Source organism: Phalangium opilio, unplaced genomic scaffold, assembly GCF_054372755.1.
Source record: "Phalangium opilio isolate 3A_F unplaced genomic scaffold, DU_Popi_V2 ptg000246l_1, whole genome shotgun sequence".
Taxonomy (NCBI): Eukaryota; Metazoa; Arthropoda; class Arachnida; order Opiliones; family Phalangiidae; genus Phalangium; species Phalangium opilio.
The window spans coordinates 6,996,534-7,015,163 of record NW_028324225.1 but is presented as its reverse complement, the minus strand read 5'-3'; the positions used below and the strand labels follow the sequence as shown (position 1 = coordinate 7,015,163).

At 44.6% G+C, this 18,630-nt stretch overlaps 29 non-coding genes across 29 annotated transcripts; all 29 read right to left on the bottom strand.

Annotated features, from left to right (window-relative positions):
• Positions 1 to 12: 12 nt before the first annotated feature.
• TRNAP-AGG (transfer RNA proline (anticodon AGG)) lies at positions 13 to 84 on the bottom strand. The gene has a single exon. It is a non-coding gene; the product is annotated as a tRNA-Pro (tRNA).
• An 898-nt stretch (positions 85 to 982) lies between these two features.
• Positions 983 to 1,054, bottom strand: TRNAP-AGG (transfer RNA proline (anticodon AGG)). Its single transcript has one exon. It is a non-coding gene; the product is annotated as a tRNA-Pro (tRNA).
• A 574-nt stretch (positions 1,055 to 1,628) lies between these two features.
• TRNAP-AGG (transfer RNA proline (anticodon AGG)) lies at positions 1,629 to 1,700 on the bottom strand. The gene has a single exon. It is a non-coding gene; the product is annotated as a tRNA-Pro (tRNA).
• An 898-nt stretch (positions 1,701 to 2,598) lies between these two features.
• TRNAP-AGG (transfer RNA proline (anticodon AGG)) lies at positions 2,599 to 2,670 on the bottom strand. Its single transcript has one exon. It is a non-coding gene; the product is annotated as a tRNA-Pro (tRNA).
• Positions 2,671 to 3,727: 1,057 nt separating this feature from the next.
• Positions 3,728 to 3,799, bottom strand: TRNAP-AGG (transfer RNA proline (anticodon AGG)). Its single transcript has one exon. It is a non-coding gene; the product is annotated as a tRNA-Pro (tRNA).
• Positions 3,800 to 4,051: 252 nt separating this feature from the next.
• Positions 4,052 to 4,123, bottom strand: TRNAP-AGG (transfer RNA proline (anticodon AGG)). Its single transcript has one exon. It is a non-coding gene; the product is annotated as a tRNA-Pro (tRNA).
• A 572-nt stretch (positions 4,124 to 4,695) lies between these two features.
• On the bottom strand, positions 4,696 to 4,767 carry TRNAP-AGG (transfer RNA proline (anticodon AGG)). The gene has a single exon. It is a non-coding gene; the product is annotated as a tRNA-Pro (tRNA).
• A 1,219-nt stretch (positions 4,768 to 5,986) lies between these two features.
• On the bottom strand, positions 5,987 to 6,058 carry TRNAP-AGG (transfer RNA proline (anticodon AGG)). The gene has a single exon. It is a non-coding gene; the product is annotated as a tRNA-Pro (tRNA).
• Positions 6,059 to 6,955: 897 nt separating this feature from the next.
• Positions 6,956 to 7,027, bottom strand: TRNAP-AGG (transfer RNA proline (anticodon AGG)). Its single transcript has one exon. It is a non-coding gene; the product is annotated as a tRNA-Pro (tRNA).
• A 91-nt stretch (positions 7,028 to 7,118) lies between these two features.
• TRNAP-AGG (transfer RNA proline (anticodon AGG)) lies at positions 7,119 to 7,190 on the bottom strand. Its single transcript has one exon. It is a non-coding gene; the product is annotated as a tRNA-Pro (tRNA).
• Positions 7,191 to 7,762: 572 nt separating this feature from the next.
• On the bottom strand, positions 7,763 to 7,834 carry TRNAP-AGG (transfer RNA proline (anticodon AGG)). Its single transcript has one exon. It is a non-coding gene; the product is annotated as a tRNA-Pro (tRNA).
• A 252-nt stretch (positions 7,835 to 8,086) lies between these two features.
• On the bottom strand, positions 8,087 to 8,158 carry TRNAP-AGG (transfer RNA proline (anticodon AGG)). The gene has a single exon. It is a non-coding gene; the product is annotated as a tRNA-Pro (tRNA).
• Positions 8,159 to 8,410: 252 nt separating this feature from the next.
• On the bottom strand, positions 8,411 to 8,482 carry TRNAP-AGG (transfer RNA proline (anticodon AGG)). The gene has a single exon. It is a non-coding gene; the product is annotated as a tRNA-Pro (tRNA).
• A 572-nt stretch (positions 8,483 to 9,054) lies between these two features.
• TRNAP-AGG (transfer RNA proline (anticodon AGG)) lies at positions 9,055 to 9,126 on the bottom strand. Its single transcript has one exon. It is a non-coding gene; the product is annotated as a tRNA-Pro (tRNA).
• A 252-nt stretch (positions 9,127 to 9,378) lies between these two features.
• Positions 9,379 to 9,450, bottom strand: TRNAP-AGG (transfer RNA proline (anticodon AGG)). The gene has a single exon. It is a non-coding gene; the product is annotated as a tRNA-Pro (tRNA).
• Positions 9,451 to 10,022: 572 nt separating this feature from the next.
• On the bottom strand, positions 10,023 to 10,094 carry TRNAP-AGG (transfer RNA proline (anticodon AGG)). Its single transcript has one exon. It is a non-coding gene; the product is annotated as a tRNA-Pro (tRNA).
• Positions 10,095 to 10,989: 895 nt separating this feature from the next.
• Positions 10,990 to 11,061, bottom strand: TRNAP-AGG (transfer RNA proline (anticodon AGG)). Its single transcript has one exon. It is a non-coding gene; the product is annotated as a tRNA-Pro (tRNA).
• A 252-nt stretch (positions 11,062 to 11,313) lies between these two features.
• TRNAP-AGG (transfer RNA proline (anticodon AGG)) lies at positions 11,314 to 11,385 on the bottom strand. The gene has a single exon. It is a non-coding gene; the product is annotated as a tRNA-Pro (tRNA).
• Positions 11,386 to 11,637: 252 nt separating this feature from the next.
• Positions 11,638 to 11,709, bottom strand: TRNAP-AGG (transfer RNA proline (anticodon AGG)). Its single transcript has one exon. It is a non-coding gene; the product is annotated as a tRNA-Pro (tRNA).
• A 572-nt stretch (positions 11,710 to 12,281) lies between these two features.
• Positions 12,282 to 12,353, bottom strand: TRNAP-AGG (transfer RNA proline (anticodon AGG)). Its single transcript has one exon. It is a non-coding gene; the product is annotated as a tRNA-Pro (tRNA).
• A 252-nt stretch (positions 12,354 to 12,605) lies between these two features.
• Positions 12,606 to 12,677, bottom strand: TRNAP-AGG (transfer RNA proline (anticodon AGG)). Its single transcript has one exon. It is a non-coding gene; the product is annotated as a tRNA-Pro (tRNA).
• A 572-nt stretch (positions 12,678 to 13,249) lies between these two features.
• Positions 13,250 to 13,321, bottom strand: TRNAP-AGG (transfer RNA proline (anticodon AGG)). The gene has a single exon. It is a non-coding gene; the product is annotated as a tRNA-Pro (tRNA).
• Positions 13,322 to 14,215: 894 nt separating this feature from the next.
• On the bottom strand, positions 14,216 to 14,287 carry TRNAP-AGG (transfer RNA proline (anticodon AGG)). The gene has a single exon. It is a non-coding gene; the product is annotated as a tRNA-Pro (tRNA).
• Positions 14,288 to 14,700: 413 nt separating this feature from the next.
• On the bottom strand, positions 14,701 to 14,772 carry TRNAP-AGG (transfer RNA proline (anticodon AGG)). The gene has a single exon. It is a non-coding gene; the product is annotated as a tRNA-Pro (tRNA).
• Positions 14,773 to 15,507: 735 nt separating this feature from the next.
• Positions 15,508 to 15,579, bottom strand: TRNAP-AGG (transfer RNA proline (anticodon AGG)). Its single transcript has one exon. It is a non-coding gene; the product is annotated as a tRNA-Pro (tRNA).
• A 735-nt stretch (positions 15,580 to 16,314) lies between these two features.
• On the bottom strand, positions 16,315 to 16,386 carry TRNAP-AGG (transfer RNA proline (anticodon AGG)). The gene has a single exon. It is a non-coding gene; the product is annotated as a tRNA-Pro (tRNA).
• An 88-nt stretch (positions 16,387 to 16,474) lies between these two features.
• Positions 16,475 to 16,546, bottom strand: TRNAP-AGG (transfer RNA proline (anticodon AGG)). Its single transcript has one exon. It is a non-coding gene; the product is annotated as a tRNA-Pro (tRNA).
• A 572-nt stretch (positions 16,547 to 17,118) lies between these two features.
• TRNAP-AGG (transfer RNA proline (anticodon AGG)) lies at positions 17,119 to 17,190 on the bottom strand. The gene has a single exon. It is a non-coding gene; the product is annotated as a tRNA-Pro (tRNA).
• A 1,059-nt stretch (positions 17,191 to 18,249) lies between these two features.
• On the bottom strand, positions 18,250 to 18,321 carry TRNAP-AGG (transfer RNA proline (anticodon AGG)). The gene has a single exon. It is a non-coding gene; the product is annotated as a tRNA-Pro (tRNA).
• Between the last annotated feature and the right edge of the window lie 309 nt (positions 18,322 to 18,630).

The following is an 18,630-nucleotide window of genomic DNA, read 5'->3' as shown; positions in this document are numbered from 1 at the left end:
CTGCTAAAACTCGGGTCCGTCCGGAATTTGAACCCGGGACCACTCGCACCCTAAGCGAGTATCATACCCCTAGACCAACGGACCGTGTGTTCAACTTAAAAATATGCCCAACTCATAGGTCTACCCTGTAGTTAGTTGCATTTAAAAAGTTACTAAATTACTTCTGTAAGAACTCGGGTCTGTCCGGGATCTGAACCCAGGACCACTCGCAGCCAAAGCGAGTATCATACCCCTAGACCAACGGACCGTGTGTTCAAGTAAAAAATATGCCCAACTCATAGGTCTACCCTGTTATTAGTTGCATTTAAATAGTTGCTAAATTACTTCTGAAAGAACTCGGGCCTGTCCGGTATTTGAACCCGGGACGACTCGCAGCCAAAGCGAGTATCATACCCCTAGACCAACGGACAATCTCGTAAGTAAAACATGCTCAACTCATAGGACTACCCTGTAATTAGTTGCAATTATATAGTCCCAAAAATACTTCTGCAAAAACTCGGGTCCGTCCGGGATTTCAACCCGGCACCACTCGCACACTAAGCGAGTATCATACCCCTAGACCAACGGACCGTGTGTTCAAGTAAAATATGCCCAACTAATAGGTCTACCCTGTAGTTAGTTGCATTTAAAAAGTTACTAAATTACTTCTGAAAGAACTCGGGTCTGTCCGGGATCTGAACCCGGGACCACTCTCAGCCAAAGCGAGTATCATACCCCTAGACCAACGGACCGTGTGTTTAAGTAAAAAATATGCCAAACTCATAGGTCTACCCTGTTATTAGTTGCATTTAAATAGTTGCTAAATTACTTCTGAAAGAACTCGGGACTGTCCGGTATTTGAACCCGGGACGACTCGCAGCCAAAGCGAGTATCATACCCCTAGACCAACGGACAATCTCGTAAGTAAAACATGCTCAACTCATAGGACTACCCTGTAATTAGTTGCAATTATATAGTCCCAAAACTACTTCTGCAAAAACTCGGGTCCATCCGGGATTTGAACCCGGGACAACTCGCACCCTAAGCGAGTATCATACCCCTAGACCAACGCACCGTGTGTTCAAGTAAAATATGCCCAACTAATAGGTCTACCCTGTAGTTAGTTGCATTTATAAAGTTACTAAATTACTTCTGAAAGAACTCGGGTCTGTCCGGGATTTGAACCCGGGACCACTCGCACCCTAAGCGAGTATCATACCCCTAGACCAACGCACCGTGTGTTCAAGTAAAAAATATGCCCAACTCATAGGTCTACCCTGTTATTAGTTGCATTTAAATAGTTGCTAAATTACTACTGAAAGAACTCGGGTCTGTCCGGGATCTGAACCCGGGACCACTCGCAGCCAAAGCGAGTATCATACCCCTAGAAAAACAGACAATCTTCGTAAGTAAAATATGCTCAACTCATAGGACTACCCTGTAATTAGTTGCAATTAAATTGTCACAAAATTACTTCTGCAAAACCTCGGATAAGTCCGGGATTTGAAACCTAGAACACTCGCACCCAAAGCGAGTATCATACCCCTAGACCATCGCACCATGTATGGAATAAAAATATGCTCAATTCATAGGGCTACAAATTAATTAGTTGCATTTAAATAGTCACTAGATTACTTCTGCTAAAACTCGGGTCCGTCCGGAATTTGAACCCGGGACCACTCGCACCCTAAGCGAGTATCATACCCCTAGACCAACGGACCGTGTGTTCAACTTAAAAATATGCCCAACTCATAGGTCTACCCTGTAGTTAGTTGCATTTAAAAAGTTACTAAATTACTTCTGTAAGAACTCGGGTCTGTCCGGGATCTGAACCCAGGACCACTCGCAGCCAAAGCGAGTATCATACCCCTAGACCAACGGACCGTGTGTTCAAGTAAAAAATATGCCCAACTCATAGGTCTACCCTGTTATTAGTTGCATTTAAATAGTTGCTAAATTACTTCTGAAAGAACTCGGGCCTGTCCGGTATTTGAACCCGGGACGACTCGCAGCCAAAGCGAGTATCATACCCCTAGACCAACGGACAATCTCGTAAGTAAAACATGCTCAACTCATAGGACTACCCTGTAATTAGTTGCAATTATATAGTCCCAAAAATACTTCTGCAAAAACTCGGGTCCGTCCGGGATTTCAACCCGGCACCACTCGCACACTAAGCGAGTATCATACCCCTAGACCAACGGACCGTGTGTTCAAGTAAAATATGCCCAACTAATAGGTCTACCCTGTAGTTAGTTGCATTTAAAAAGTTACTAAATTACTTCTGAAAGAACTCGGGTCTGTCCGGGATCTGAACCCGGGACCACTCTCAGCCAAAGCGAGTATCATACCCCTAGACCAACGGACCGTGTGTTTAAGTAAAAAATATGCCAAACTCATAGGTCTACCCTGTTATTAGTTGCATTTAAATAGTTGCTAAATTACTTCTGAAAGAACTCGGGACTGTCCGGTATTTGAACCCGGGACGACTCGCAGCCAAAGCGAGTATCATACCCCTAGACCAACGGACAATCTCGTAAGTAAAACATGCTCAACTCATAGGACTACCCTGTAATTAGTTGCAATTATATAGTCCCAAAACTACTTCTGCAAAAACTCGGGTCCATCCGGGATTTGAACCCGGGACAACTCGCACCCTAAGCGAGTATCATACCCCTAGACCAACGCACCGTGTGTTCAAGTAAAATATGCCCAACTAATAGGTCTACCCTGTAGTTAGTTGCATTTATAAAGTTACTAAATTACTTCTGAAAGAACTCGGGTCTGTCCGGGATTTGAACCCGGGACCACTCGCACCCTAAGCGAGTATCATACCCCTAGACCAACGCACCGTGTGTTCAAGTAAAAAATATGCCCAACTCATAGGTCTACCCTGTTATTAGTTGCATTTAAATAGTTGCTAAATTACTACTGAAAGAACTCGGGTCTGTCCGGGATCTGAACCCGGGACCACTCGCAGCCAAAGCGAGTATCATACCCCTAGAAAAACAGACAATCTGCGTAAGTAAAATATGCTCAACTCATAGGACTACCCTGTAATTAGTTGCAATTAAATTGTCACAAAATTACTTCTGCAAAACCTCGGATAAGTCCGGGATTTGAAACCTAGAACACTCGCACCCAAAGCGAGTATCATACCCCTAGACCAACGGACCGTGTGTTCAAGTAAAATATGCCCAACTCATAGGTCTACCCTGCAGTTAGTTGCATTTAAAAAGTTACTAAATTACTTCTGAAAGAACTCGGGTCTGTCCGGGATCTGAACCCGGGACCACTCGCAGCCAAACGAGTATCATACCCCTAGACCAACGGACCGTGTGTTCAAGTAAAATATGCCCAACTCATAGGTCTACCCTGTAGTTAGTTGCATTTAAAAAGTTACTAAATTACTTCTGAAAGAACTCGGGTCTGTCCGGGATCTGAACCCGGGACCACTCGCAGCCAAAGCGAGTATCATACCCCTAGACCAACGGACCGTGTGTTTAAGTAAAAAATATGCCCAACTCATAGGTCTACCCTGTTATTTGTTGCATTTAAATAGTTGCTAAATTACTTCTGAAAGAACTCGGGCCTGTCCGGTATTTGAACCCGGGACGACTCGCAGCCAAAGCGAGTATCATACCCCTAGACCAACAGACAATCTCGTAAGTAAAACATGCTCAACTCATAGGACTACCCTGTAATTAGTTGCAATTATATAGTCCCAAAACTACTTCTGCAAAAACTCGGGTCCGTCCGGGATTTGAACCCGGGACCACTCGCACCCTAAGCGAGTATCATACCCCTAGACCAACGGACCGTGTGTTCAACTTAAAAATATGCCCAACTCATAGGTCTACCCTGTTATTAGTTGCATTAAAATAGTTGCTAAATTACTTCCGAAAGAACTCGGGCCTGTCCGGGATTTTAACCCGGGACGACTCGCAGCCAAAGCGAGTATCATACCCCTAGACCAACGGACAATCTGCGTAAGTAAAACATGCTCAACTCATAGGACTACCCTGTAATTAGTTGCAATTATATAGTCCCAAAACTACTTCTGCAAAAACTCGGGTCCGTCCGGGATTTGAACCCGGGACCACTCGCACCCTAAGCGAGTATCATACCCCTAGACCAACGGACCGTTTGTTCAAGTAAAATATGCCCAACTCATAGGTCTACCCTGTAGTTAGTTGCATTTAAAAAGTTACTAAATTACTTCTGAAAGAACTCGGGTCTGTCCGGGATCTGAACCCGGGACCACTCGCAGCCAAACGAGTATCATACCCCTAGACTAACGGACCGTGTGTTCAAGTAAAATATGCCCAACTCATAGGTCTACCCTGTAGTTAGTTGCATTTAAAAAGTTACTAAATTACTTCTGAAAGAACTCGGGTCTGTCCGGGATCTGAACCCGGGACCACTCGCAGCCAAAGCGAGTATCATACCCCTAGACCAACGGACCGTGTGTTTAAGTAAAAAATATGCCCAACTCATAGGTCTACCCTGTTATTTGTTGCATTTAAATAGTTGCTAAATTACTTCTGAAAGAACTCGGGCCTGTCCGGTATTTGAACCCGGGACGACTCGCAGCCAAAGCGAGTATCATACCCCTAGACCAACGGACAATCTCGTAAGTAAAACATGCTCAACTCATAGGACTACCCTGTAATTAGTTGCAATTATATAGTCCCAAAACTACTTCTGCCAAAACTCGGGTCCGTCCGGGATTTGAACCCGGGACCACTCGCACCCTAAGCGAGTATCATACCCCTAGACCAACGGACCGTGTGTTCAAGTAAAATATGCCCAACTAATAGGTCTACCCTGTAGTTAGTTGCATTTAAAAAGTTACTAAATTACTTCTGAAAGAACTCGGGTCTGACCGGGATTTGAACCCGGGACCACTCGCACCCTAAGCGAGTATCATACCCCTAGACAAACGGACCGTGTGTTCAAGTAAAATATGCCCAACTCATAGGTCTACCCTGTAGTTAGTTGCATTTAAAAAGTTACTAAATTACTTCTGAAAGAACTCGGGTCTGTCCGGGATCTGAACCCGGGACCACTCGCAGCCAAAGCGAGTATCATACCCCTAGACCAACGGACCGTGTGTTCAAGTAAAAAATATGCCCAACTCATAGGTCTACCCTGTTATTAGTTGCATTTAAATAGTTGATAAATTACTTCTGAAAGAACTCGGGCCTGTTCGGTATTTGAACCCGGGACGACTCGCAGCCAAAGCGAGTATCATACCCCTAGACCAACGGACAATCTCGTAAGTAAAACATGCTCAACTCATAGGACTACCCTGTAATTAGTTGCAATTATATAGTCCCAAAACTACTTCTGCAAAAACTCGGGTCCATTTGGGATTTGAACCCGGGACAACTCGCACCCTAAGCGAGTATCATACCCCTAGACCAACGGACCGTGTGTTCAAGTAAAATATGCCCAACTAATAGGTCTACCCTGTAGTTAGTTGCATTTAAAAAGTTACTAAATTACTTCTGAAAGAACTCGGGTCTGTCCGGGATTTGAACCCGGTACCACTCGCACCCTAAGCGAGTATCATACCCCTAGACCAACGCACCGTGTGTTCAAGTAAAAAATATGCCCAACTCATAGGTCTACCCTGTTATTAGTTGCATTTAAATAGTTGCTAAATTACTACTGAAAGAACTCGGGTCTGTCCGGGATCTGAACCCGGGACCACTCGCAGCCAAAGCGAGTATCATACCCCTAGAAAAACAGACAATCTGCGTAAGTAAAATATGCTCAACTCATAAGACTACCCTGTAATTAGTTGCAATTAAATTGTCACAAAATTACTTCTGCAAAACCTCGGATAAGTCCGGGATTTGAAACCTAGAACACTCGCACCCAAAGCGAGTATCATACCCCTAGACCATCGCACCATGTATGGAATAGAAATATGCTCAATTCATAGGGCTACAAATTAATTAGTTGCATTTAAATAGTCACTAGATTACTTCTGCTAAAACTCGGGTCCGTCCGGAATTTGAACCCGGGACCACTCGCACCCTAAGCGAGTATCATACCCCTAGACCAACGGACCGTGTGTTCAAGTAAAAAATATGCCCAACTCATAGGTCTACCCTGTTATTAGTTGCATTTAAATAGTTGATAAATTACTTCTGAAAGAACTCGGGCCTGTTCGGTATTTGAACCCGGGACGACTCGCAGCCAAAGCGAGTATCATACCCCTAGACCAACGGACAATCTCGTAAGTAAAACATGCTCAACTCATAGGACTACCCTGTAATTAGTTGCAATTATATAGTCCCAAAACTACTTCTGCAAAAACTCGGGTCCATTTGGGATTTGAACCCGGGACAACTCGCACCCTAAGCGAGTATCATACCCCTAGACCAACGGACCGTGTGTTCAAGTAAAATATGCCCAACTAATAGGTCTACCCTGTAGTTAGTTGCATTTAAAAAGTTACTAAATTACTTCTGAAAGAACTCGGGTCTGTCCGGGATTTGAACCCGGTACCACTCGCACCCTAAGCGAGTATCATACCCCTAGACCAACGCACCGTGTGTTCAAGTAAAAAATATGCCCAACTCATAGGTCTACCCTGTTATTAGTTGCATTTAAATAGTTGCTAAATTACTACTGAAAGAACTCGGGTCTGTCCGGGATCTGAACCCGGGACCACTCGCAGCCAAAGCGAGTATCATACCCCTAGAAAAACAGACAATCTGCGTAAGTAAAATATGCTCAACTCATAGGACTACCCTGTAATTAGTTGCAATTAAATTGTCACAAAATTACTTCTGCAAAACCTCGGATAAGTCCGGGATTTGAAACCTAGAACACTCGCACCCAAAGCGAGTATCATACCCCTAGACCATCGCACCATGTATGGAATAGAAATATGCTCAATTCATAGGGCTACAAATTAATTAGTTGCATTTAAATAGTCACTAGATTACTTCTGCTAAAACTCGGGTCCGTCCGGAATTTGAACCCGGGACCACTCGCACCCTAAGCGAGTATCATACCCCTAGACCAACGGACCGTGTGTTCAACTTAAAAATATGCCCAACTCATAGGTCTACCCTGTTATTAGTTGCATTTAAATAGTTGCTAAATTACTTCTGAAAGAACTCGGGTCCGTCCGGGATTTGAACCCGGGACCACTCGCACCCTAAGCGAGTATCATACCCCTAGACCAACGGACCGTGTGTTCAAGTAAAATATGCCCAACTCATAGGTCTACCCTGTAGTTAGTTGCATTTAAAAAGTTACTAAATTACTTCTGAAAGAACTCGGGTCTGTCCGGGATCTGAACCCGGGACCACTCGCAGCCAAACGAGTATCATACCCCTAGACCAACGGACCGTGTGTTCAAGTAAAATATGCCCAACTCATAGGTCTACCCTGTAGTTAGTTGCATTTAAAAAGTTACTAAATTACTTCTGAAAGAACTCGGGTCTGTCCGGGATCTGAACCCGGGACCACTCGCAGCCAAAGCGAGTATCATACCCCTAGACCAACGGACCGTGTGTTTAAGTAAAAAATATGCCCAACTCATAGGTCTACCCTGTTATTTGTTGCATTTAAATAGTTGCTAAATTACTTCTGAAAGAACTCGGGCCTGTCCGGTATTTGAACCCGGGACGACTCGCAGCCAAAGCGAGTATCATACCCCTAGACCAACGGACAATCTCGTAAGTATAACATGCTCAACTTATAGGACTACCCTGTAATTAGTTGCAATTATATAGTCCCAAAACTACTTCTGCAAAAACTCGGGTCCGTCCGGGATTTGAACCCGGGACCACTCGCACCCTAAGCGAGTATCATACCCCTAGACCAACGGACCGTGTGTTCAACTTAAAAATATGCCCAACTCATAGGTCTACCCTGTTATTAGTTGCATTTAAATAGTTGCTAAATTACTTCTGAAAGAACTCGGGCCTGTCCGGGATTTGAACCCGGGACGACTCGCAGCCAAAGCGAGTATCATACCCCTAGACCAACGGACAATCTGCGTAAGTAAAACATGCTCAACTCATAGGACTACCCTGTAATTAGTTGCAATTATATAGTCCCAAAACTACTTCTGCAAAAACTCGGGTCCGTCCGGAATTTGAACCCGGGACCACTCGCACCCTAAGCGAGTATCATACCCCTAGACCAACGGACCGTGTGTTCAACTTAAAAATATGCCCAACTCATAGGTCTACCATGTTATTAGTTGCATTTAAATAGTTGCTAAATTACTTCTGAAAGAACTCGGGCCTGTCCGGGATTTGAACCCGGGACGACTCGCAGCCAAAGCGAGTATCATACCCCTAGACCAACGGACAATCTGCGTAAGTAAAACATGCTCAGCTCATAGGACTACCCTGTAATTAGTTGCAATTATATAGTCCCAAAACTACTTCTGCAAAAACTCGGGTCCGTCCGGGATTTGAACCCGGGACCACTCCCACCCTAAGCGAGTATCATACCCCTAGACCAACGGACCGTGTGTTCAAGTAAAATATGCCCAACTTATAGGTCTACCCTGTAGTTAGTTGCATTTAAAAAGTTACTAAATTACTTCTGAAAGAACTCGGGTCTTTCCGGGATCTGAACCCGGGACCACTCGCAGCCAAACGAGTATCATACCCCTAGACCAACGGACCGTGTGTTCAAGTAAAATATGCCCAACTCATAGGTCTACCCTGTAGTTAGTTGCATTTAAAAAGTTACTAAATTACTTCTGAAAGAACTCGGGTCTGTCCGGGATCTGAACCCGGGACCACTCGCAGCCAAAGCGAGTATCATACCCCTAGACCAACGGACCGTGTGTTTAAGTAAAAAATATGCCCAACTCATAGGTCTACCCTGTTATTTGTTGCATTTAAATAGTTGCTAAATTACTTCTGAAAGAACTCGGGCCTGTCCGGTATTTGAACCCGGGACGACTCGCAGCCAAAGCGAGTATCATACCCCTAGACCAACGGACAATCTCGTAAGTAAAACATGCTCAACTCATAGGACTACCCTGTAATTAGTTGCAATTATATAGTCCCAAAACTACTTCTGCAAAAACTCGGGTCCGTCCGGGATTTGAACCCGGGACCACTCGCACCCTAAGCGAGTATCATACCCCTAGACCAACGGACCGTGTGTTCAACTTAAAAATATGCCCAACTCATAGGTCTACCCTGTTATTAGTTGCATTTAAATAGTTGCTAAATTACTTCTGAAAGAACTCGGGCCTGTCCGGGATTTGAACCCGGGACGACTCGCAGCCAAAGCGAGTATCATACCCCTAGACCAACGGACAATCTGCGTAAGTAAAACATGCTCAACTCATAGGACTACCCTGTAATTAGTTGCAATTATATAGTCCCAAAACTACTTCTGCAAAAACTCGGGTCCGTCCGGGATTTGAACCCGGGACCACTCGCACCCTAAGCGAGTATCATACCCCTAGACCAACGGACCGTGTGTTCAAGTAAAATATGCCCAACTCATAGGTCTACCCTGTAGTTAGTTGCATTTAAAAAGTTACTAAATTACTTCTGAAAGAACTCGGGTCTGTCCTGGATCTGAACCCGGGACCACTCGCAGCCAAACGAGTATCATACCCCTAGACCAACGGACCGTGTGTTCAAGTAAAATATGCCCAACTCATAGGTCTACCCTGTAGTTAGTTGCATTTAAAAAGTTACTAAATTACTTCTGAAAGAACTCGGGTCTGTCCGGGATCTGAACCCGGGACCACTCGCAGCCAAAGCGAGTATCATACCCCTAGACCAACGGACCGTGTGTTTAAGTAAAAAATATGCCCAACTCATAGGTCTACCCTGTTATTTGTTGCATTTAAATAGTTGCTAAATTACTTCTGAAAGAACTCGGGCCTGTCCGGTATTTGAACCCGGGACGACTCGCAGCCAAAGCGAGTATCATACCCCTAGACCAACGGACAATCTCGTAAGTAAAACATGCTCAACTCATAGGACTACCCTGTAATTAGTTGCAATTATATAGTCCCAAAACTACTTCTGCAAAAACTCGGGTCCGTCCGGGATTTGAACCCGGGACCACTCGCACCCTAAGCGAGTATCATACCCCTAGACCAACGGACCGTGTGTTCAAGTAAAATATGCCCAACTAATAGGTCTACCCTGTAGTTAGTTGCATTTAAAAAGTTACTAAATTACTTCTGAAAGAACTCGGGTCTCCCCGGGATTTGAACCCGGGACCACTCGCACCCTAAGCGAGTATCATACCCCTAGACCAACGGACCGTGTGTTCAAGTAAAATATGCCCAACTCATAGGTCTACCCTGTAGTTAGTTGCATTTAAAAAGTTACTAAATTACTTCTGAAAGAACTCGGGTCTGTCCGGGATCTGAACCCGGGACCACTCGCAGCCAAAGCGAGTATCATACCCCTAGACCAACGGACCGTGTGTTCAAGTAAAATATGCCCAACGAATAGGTCTACCCTGTAGTTAGTTGCATTTAAAAAGTTACTAAATTACTTCTGAAAGAACTCGGGTCTGTCCGGGATCTGAACCCGGGGCCACTCGCAGCCAAAGCGAGTATCATACCCCTAGACCAACGGACCGTGTGTTCAAGTAAAATATGCCCAACGAATAGGTCTACCCTGTAGTTAGTTGCATTTAAAAAGTTACTAAATTACTTCTGAAAGAACTCGGGTCTGTCCGGGATCTGAACCCGGGACCACTCGCAGCCAAAGCGAGTATCATACCCCTAGACCAACGGACCGTGTGTTTAAGTAAAAAATATGCCCAACTCATAGGTCTACCCTGTTATTTGTTGCATTTAAATAGTTGCTAAATTACTTCTGAAAGAACTCGGGCCTGTCCGGTATTTGAACCCGGGACGACTCGCAGCCAAAGCGAGTATCATACCCCTAGACCAACGGACAATCTCGTAAGTATAACATGCTCAACTTATAGGACTACCCTGTAATTAGTTGCAATTATATAGTCCCAAAACTACTTCTGCAAAAACTCGGGTCCGTCCGGGATTTGAACCCGGGACCACTCGCACCCTAAGCGAGTATCATACCCCTAGACCAACGGACCGTGTGTTCAACTTAAAAATATGCCCAACTCATAGGTCTACCCTGTTATTAGTTGCATTTAAATAGTTGCTAAATTACTTCTGAAAGAACTCGGGCCTGTCCGGGATTTGAACCCGGGACGACTCGCAGCCAAAGCGAGTATCATACCCCTAGACCAACGGACAATCTGCGTAAGTAAAACATGCTCAACTCATAGGACTACCCTGTAATTAGTTGCAATTATATAGTCCCAAAACTACTTCTGCAAAAACTCGGGTCCGTCCGGAATTTGAACCCGGGACCACTCGCACCCTAAGCGAGTATCATACCCCTAGACCAACGGACCGTGTGTTCAACTTAAAAATATGCCCAACTCATAGGTCTACCATGTTATTAGTTGCATTTAAATAGTTGCTAAATTACTTCTGAAAGAACTTGGGCCTGTCCGGGATTTGAACCCGGGACGACTCGCAGCCAAAGCGAGTATCATACCCCTAGACCAACGGACAATCTGCGTAAGTAAAACATGCTCAGCTCATAGGACTACCCTGTAATTAGTTGCAATTATATAGTCCCAAAACTACTTCTGCAAAAACTCGGGTCCGTCCGGGATTTGAACCCGGGACCACTCGCACCCTAAGCGAGTATCATACCCCTAGACCAACGGACCGTGTGTTCAAGTAAAATATGCCCAACTTATAGGTCTACCCTGTAGTTAGTTGCATTTAAAAAGTTACTAAAATACTTCTGAAAGAACTCGGGTCGTTCCGGGATCTGAACCCGGGACCACTCGCAGCCAAACGAGTATCATACCCCTAGACCAACGGACCGTGTGTTCAAGTAAAATATGCCCAACTCATAGGTCTACCCTGTAGTTAGTTGCATTTAAAAAGTTACTAAATTACTTCTGAAAGAACTCGGGTCTGTCCGGGATCTGAACCCGGGACCACTCGCAGCCAAAGCGAGTATCATACCCCTAGACCAACGGACCGTGTGTTTAAGTAAAAAATATGCCCAACTCATAGGTCTACCCTGTTATTTGTTGCATTTAAATAGTTGCTAAATTACTTCTGAAAGAACTCGGGCCTGTCCGGTATTTGAACCCGGGACGACTCGCAGCCAAAGCGAGTATCATACCCCTAGACCAACGGACAATCTCGTAAGTAAAACATGCTCAACTCATAGGACTACCCTGTAATTAGTTGCAATTATATAGTCCCAAAACTACTTCTGCAAAAACTCGGGTCCGTCCGGGATTTGAACCCGGGACCACTCGCACCCTAAGCGAGTATCATACCCCTAGACCAACGGACCGTGTGTTCAACTTAAAAATATGCCCAACTCATAGGTCTACCCTGTTATTAGTTGCATTTAAATAGTTGCTAAATTACTTCTGAAAGAACTCGGGCCTGTCCGGGATTTGAACCCGGGACGACTCGCAGCCAAAGCGAGTATCATACCCCTAGACCAACGGACAATCTGCGTAAGTAAAACATGCTCAACTCATAGGACTACCCTGTAATTAGTTGCAATTATATAGTCCCAAAACTACTTCTGCAAAAACTCGGGTCCGTCCGGGATTTGAACCCGGGACCACTCGCACCCTAAGCGAGTATCATACCCCTAGACCAACGGACCGTGTGTTCAAGTAAAATATGCCCAACTCATAGGTCTACCCTGTAGTTAGTTGCATTTAAAAAGTTACTAAATTACTTCTGAAAGAACTCGGGTCTGTCCGGGATCTGAACCCGGGACCACTCGCAGCCAAACGAGTATCATACCCCTAGACCAACAGACCGTGTGTTCAAGTAAAATATGCCCAACTCATAGGTCTACCCTGTAGTTAGTTGCATTTAAAAAGTTACTAAATTACTTCTGAAAGAACTCGGGTCTGTCCGGGATCTGAACCCGGGACCACTCGCAGCCAAAGCGAGTATCATACCCCTAGACCAACGGACCGTGTGTTTAAGTAAAAAATATGCCCAACTCATAGGTCTACCCTGTTATTTGTTGCATTTAAATAGTTGCTAAATTACTTCTGAAAGAACTCGGGCCTGTCCGGTATTTGAACCCGGGACGACTCGCAGCCAAAGCGAGTATCATACCCCTAGACCAACGGACAATCTCGTAAGTAAAACATGCTCAACTCATAGGACTACCCTGTAATTAGTTGCAATTATATAGTCCCAAAACTACTTCTGCAAAAACTCGGGTCCGTCCGGGATTTGAACCCGGGACCACTCGCACCCTAAGCGAGTATCATACCCCTAGACCAACGGACCGTGTGTTCAAGTAAAATATGCCCAACTAATAGGTCTACCCTGTAGTTAGTTGCATTTAAAAAGTTACTAAATTACTTCTGAAAGAACTCGGGTCTGCCCGGGATTTGAACCCGGGACCACTCGCACCCTAAGCGAGTATCATACCCCTAGACCAACGGACCGTGTGTTCAAGTAAAATAAGCCCAACTCATAGGTCTACCCTGTAGTTAGTTGCATTTAAAAAGTTACTAAATTACTTCTGAAAGAACTCGGGTCTGTCCGGGATCTGAACCCGGGACCACTCGCAGCCAAAGCGAGTATCATACCCCTAGACCAACGGACCGTGTGTTCAAGTAAAATATGCCCAACGAATAGGTCTACCCTGTAGTTAGTTGCATTTAAAAAGTTACTAAATTACTTCTGAAAGAACTCGGGTCTGTCCGGGATCTGAACCCGGGACCACTCGCAGCCAAAGCGAGTATCATACCCCTAGACCAACGGACCGTGTGTTCAAGTAAAATATGCCCAACGAATAGGTCTACCCTGTAGTTAGTTGCATTTAAAAAGTTACTAAATTACTTCTGAAAGAACTCGGGTCTGTCCGGGATCTGAACCCGGGACCACTCGCAGCCAAAGCGAGTATCATACCCCTAGAAAAACGGACAATCTGCGTAAGTAAAATATGCTCAACTCATAGCACTACCCTGTAATTAGTTGCAATTAAATAGTCACAAAATTACTTCTGCAAAAACTCAGATAAGTCCGGGATTTGAAACCTAGAACACTCGCACCCAAAGCGAGTATCATACCCCTAGACCATCGCACCATGTATGGAATAGAAATATGCTCAATTCATAGGGCTACAAATTAATTAGTTGCATTTAAATAGTCACTAGATTACTTCTGCTAAAACTCGGGTCTGTCCGGGATTTGAACCCGGGACCACTCGCACCCTAAGCAAGTATCATACCCCTAGACCAACGGACCGTGTGTTCAAGTAAAAAATATGCCCAACTCATAGGCCTACCCTGTTATTAGTTGCATTTAAATAGTTGATAAATTACTTCTGAAAGAACTCGGGCCTGTCCGGGATTTGAACCCGGGACGACTCGCAGCCAAAGCGAGTATCATACCCCTAGACAAACGGACAATCTGCGTAAGTAAAACATGCTCAACTCATAGGTCTACCCTGTAATTAGTTGCAATTATATAGTCCCAAAATTACTTCTGCAAAAACTCGGGTCCGTCCGGGATTTGAACCCGGGACCACTCGCACCCTTAGCGAGTATCATACCCCTAGACCATCGCACCATGTATGGAATAGAAATATGCTCAATTCATAGGGCTACAAATTAATTAGTTGCATTTAAATAGTCACTAGATTACTTCTGCTAAAACTCGGGTCTGTCCGGGATTTGAACCCGGGACCACTCGCACCCTAAGCAAGTATCATACCCCTAGACCAACGGACCGTGTGTTCAAGTAAAAAATATGCCCAACTCATAGGCCTACCCTGTTATTAGTTGCATTTAAATAGTTGATAAATTACTTCTGAAAGAACTCGGGCCTGTCCGGGATTTGAACCCGGGACGACTCGCAGCCAAAGCGAGTATCATACCCCTAGACAAACGGACAATCTGCGTAAGTAAAACATGCTCAACTCATAGGTCTACCCTGTAATTAGTTGCAATTAAATAGTCACAAAACTACTTCTGCAAAAACTCGGGTACGTCCGGGATTTGAAACCTAGAACACTCGCACTCAAAGCGAGTATCATACCCCTAGACCAACGGACCGTGTGTTCAAGTAAGATATGCCCAACTCATAGGTCTACCCTGTAGTTAGTAGCATTTAAAAAGTTACTAAATTACTTCTGAAAGAACTCGGGTCTGTCCGGGATCTGAACCCGGGACGACTCGCAGCCAAAGCGAGTATCATACCCCTAGACAAACGGACAATCTGCGTAAGTAAAACATGCTCAACTCATAGGTCTACCCTGTAATTAGTTGCAATTAAATAGTCACAAAACTACTTCTGCAAAAACTCAGATAAGTCCGGGATTTGAAACCTAGAACACTCGCACCCAAAGCGAGTATCATACCCCTAGACCATCGCACCATGTATGGAATAGAAATATGCTCAATTCATAGGGCTACAAATTAATTAGTTGCATTTAAATAGTCACTAGATTACTTCTGCTAAAACTCGGGTCTGTCCGGGATTTGAACCCGGGACCACTCGCACCCTAAGCAAGTATCATACCCCTAGACCAACGGACCGTGTGTTCAAGTAAAAAATATGCCCAACTCATAGGCCTGCCCTGTTATTAGTTGCATTTAAATAGTTGATAAATTACTTCTGAAAGAACTCGGGCCTGTCCGGGATTTGAACCCGGGACGACTCGCAGCCAAAGCGAGTATCATACCCCTAGACAAAAGGACAATCTGCGTAAGTAAAACATGCTCAACTCATAGGTCTACCCTGTAATTAGTTGCAATTAAATAGTCACAAAACTACTTCTGCAAAAACTCGGGTACGTCCGGGATTTGAAACCTAGAACACTCGCACTCAAAGCGAGTATCATACCCCTAGACCAACGGACCGTGTGTTCAAGTAAGATATGCCCAACTCATAGGTCTACCCTGTAGTTAGTTGCATTTAAAAAGTTACTAAATTACTTCTGAAAGAACTCGGGTCTGTCCGGGATCTGAACCCGGGACCACTCGCAGCCAAAGCGAGTATCATACCCCTAGAAAAACGGACTATCTGCGTAAGTAAAATATGCTCAACTCATAGGACTACCCTGTAATTAGTTGCAATTAAATAGTCACAAAATTACTTCTGCAAAAACTCGGATAAGTCCGGGATTTGAAACCTAGAACACTCGCTCCCAAAGCGAGTATCATACCCCTAGACCATCGCACCATGTATGGAATAGAAATATGCTCAATTCATAGGGCTACAAATTAATTAGTTGCATTTAAAAAGTCACTAGATTACTTCTGCTAAAACTCGGGTCCGTCCGGGATTTGAACCCGGGACCACTCGCACCCTAAGCGAGTATCATACCCCTAGACCAACGGACAATCTGTGTAAGCAAAACATGCTCAACTCATAGGACTACCCTGTAATTAGTTGCAATTATATAGTCCCAAAACTACTTCTGCAAAAACTCGGTCCGTCCGGGATTTGAACCCGGGACCACTCGCACCCTAAGCGAGTATCGTACCCCTAGACCAACGGACCGTGTGTTCAAGTAAAATATGCCCAACTCATAGGTCTACCCTGTAGTTAGTTGCATTTAAAAAGTTACTAAATTACTTCTGAAAGAACTCGGGCCCTTCCGGGATCTGAACCCGGGTGCACTCGCAGCCAAAGCGAGTATCATACCCCTAGACCAACGGACCGTGTGTTCAAGTAAAATATGCCCAGCTCATAGGTCTACCCTGTAGTTAGTTGCATTTAAAAAGTTACTAAATTACTTCTGAAAGAACTCGGGTCTGTCCGGGATCTGAACCCGGGACCACTCGCAGCCAAAGCGAGTATCATACCCCTAGAAAAACTGACAATCTGCGTAAGTAAAATATGCTCAACTCATAGGACTACCCTGTAATTAGTTGCAATTAAATAGTGACAAAATTACTTCTGCAAAAACTCGGGTAAGTCCGGGATTTGAAACCTAGAACACTCGCACCCAAAGCGAGTATCATACCCCTAGACCATCGCACCATGTATGGAATAGAAATATGCTCAATTCATAGGGCTAGAAATTAATTAGTTGCATTAAAATAGTCACTAGATTACTTCTGCTAAAACTCGGGTCCGTCCGGGATTTGAACCCGGGACCACTCGCACCCTAAGCGAGTATCATACCCCTAGACCAACGGACCGTGTGTTCAACTTAAAAATATGCCCAACTCATAGGTCTACCCTGTTATTAGTTGCATATAAATAGTTGCTAAATTACTTCTGAAAGAACTCGGGCCTGTCCGGGATTTGAACCCGGGACGACTCGCAGCCAAAGCGAGTATCATACCCCTAGACCAACGGACAATCTGCGTAAGTAAAACATGCTCAACTCATAGGACTACCCTGTAATTAGTTGCAATTATATAGTCCCAAAACTACTTCTGCAAAAACTCGGGTACGTCCGGGATTTGAAACCTAGAACACACGCACTCAAAGCGAGTATCATACCCCTAGACCAACGGACCGTGTGTTCAAGTAAAATATGCCCAACTCATAGGTCTACCCTGTAGTTAGTTGCATTTAAAAAGTTACTAAAAAACTTCTGAAAGAACTCGGGTCTGTCCGGGATCTGAACCCGGGACCACTCGCAGCCAAAGCGAGTATCATACCCCTAGAAAAACGGACAACCTGCGTAAGTAAAATATGCTCAACTCATAGGACTACCCTGTAATTAGTTGCAATTAAATTGTCACAAAATTACTTCTGCAAAACCTCGGATAAGTCCGGGATTTGAAACCTAGAACACTCGCACCCAAAGCGAGTATCATACCCCTAGACCATCGCACCATGTATGGAATAGAAATATGCTCAATTCATAGGGCTACAAATTAATTAGTTGCATTTAAATAGTCACTAGATTACTTCTGCTAAAACTCGGGTCCGTTCGGGATTTGAACCCGGGACCACTCGCACCCTAAGCGAGTATCACACCCCTAGACCAACGGACCGTGTGTTCAAGTAAAAAATATGCCCAACTCATAGGTCTACCCTGTTATTAGTTGCATATAAATAGTTGCTAAATTACTTCTGAAAGAACTCGGGCCTGTCCGGGATTTGAACCCGGGACGACTCGCAGCCAAAGCGAGTATCATACCCCTAGACCAACGGACAATCTGCGTAAGTAAAACATGCTAAACTCATAGGACTACCCTGTAATTAGTTGCAATTATATAGTCCCAAAACTACTTCTGCAAAAACTCGGGTCCGTCCGGGATTTGAACCCGGTACCACTCGCACCCTAAGCGAGTATCATACCCCTAGACTAACGGACCGTGTGTTCAAGTAAAATATGCCCAACTCATAGGTCTACCCTGTAGTTAGTTGCATTTAAAAAGTTACTAAATTACTTCTGAAAGAACTCGGGTCTGTCCGGGATCTGAAACCAGGACCACTCGCAGCCAAAGCGAGTATCATACCCCTAGACCAACGGACCGTGTGTTCAAGTAAAAAATATGCCCAACTCATAGGTCTACCCTGTTATTAGTTGCATTTAAATAGTTGCTAAATTACTTCTGAAAGAACTCGGGCCTGTCCGGTATTTGAACCCGGAACGACTCGCAGCCAAAGCGAGTATCATACCC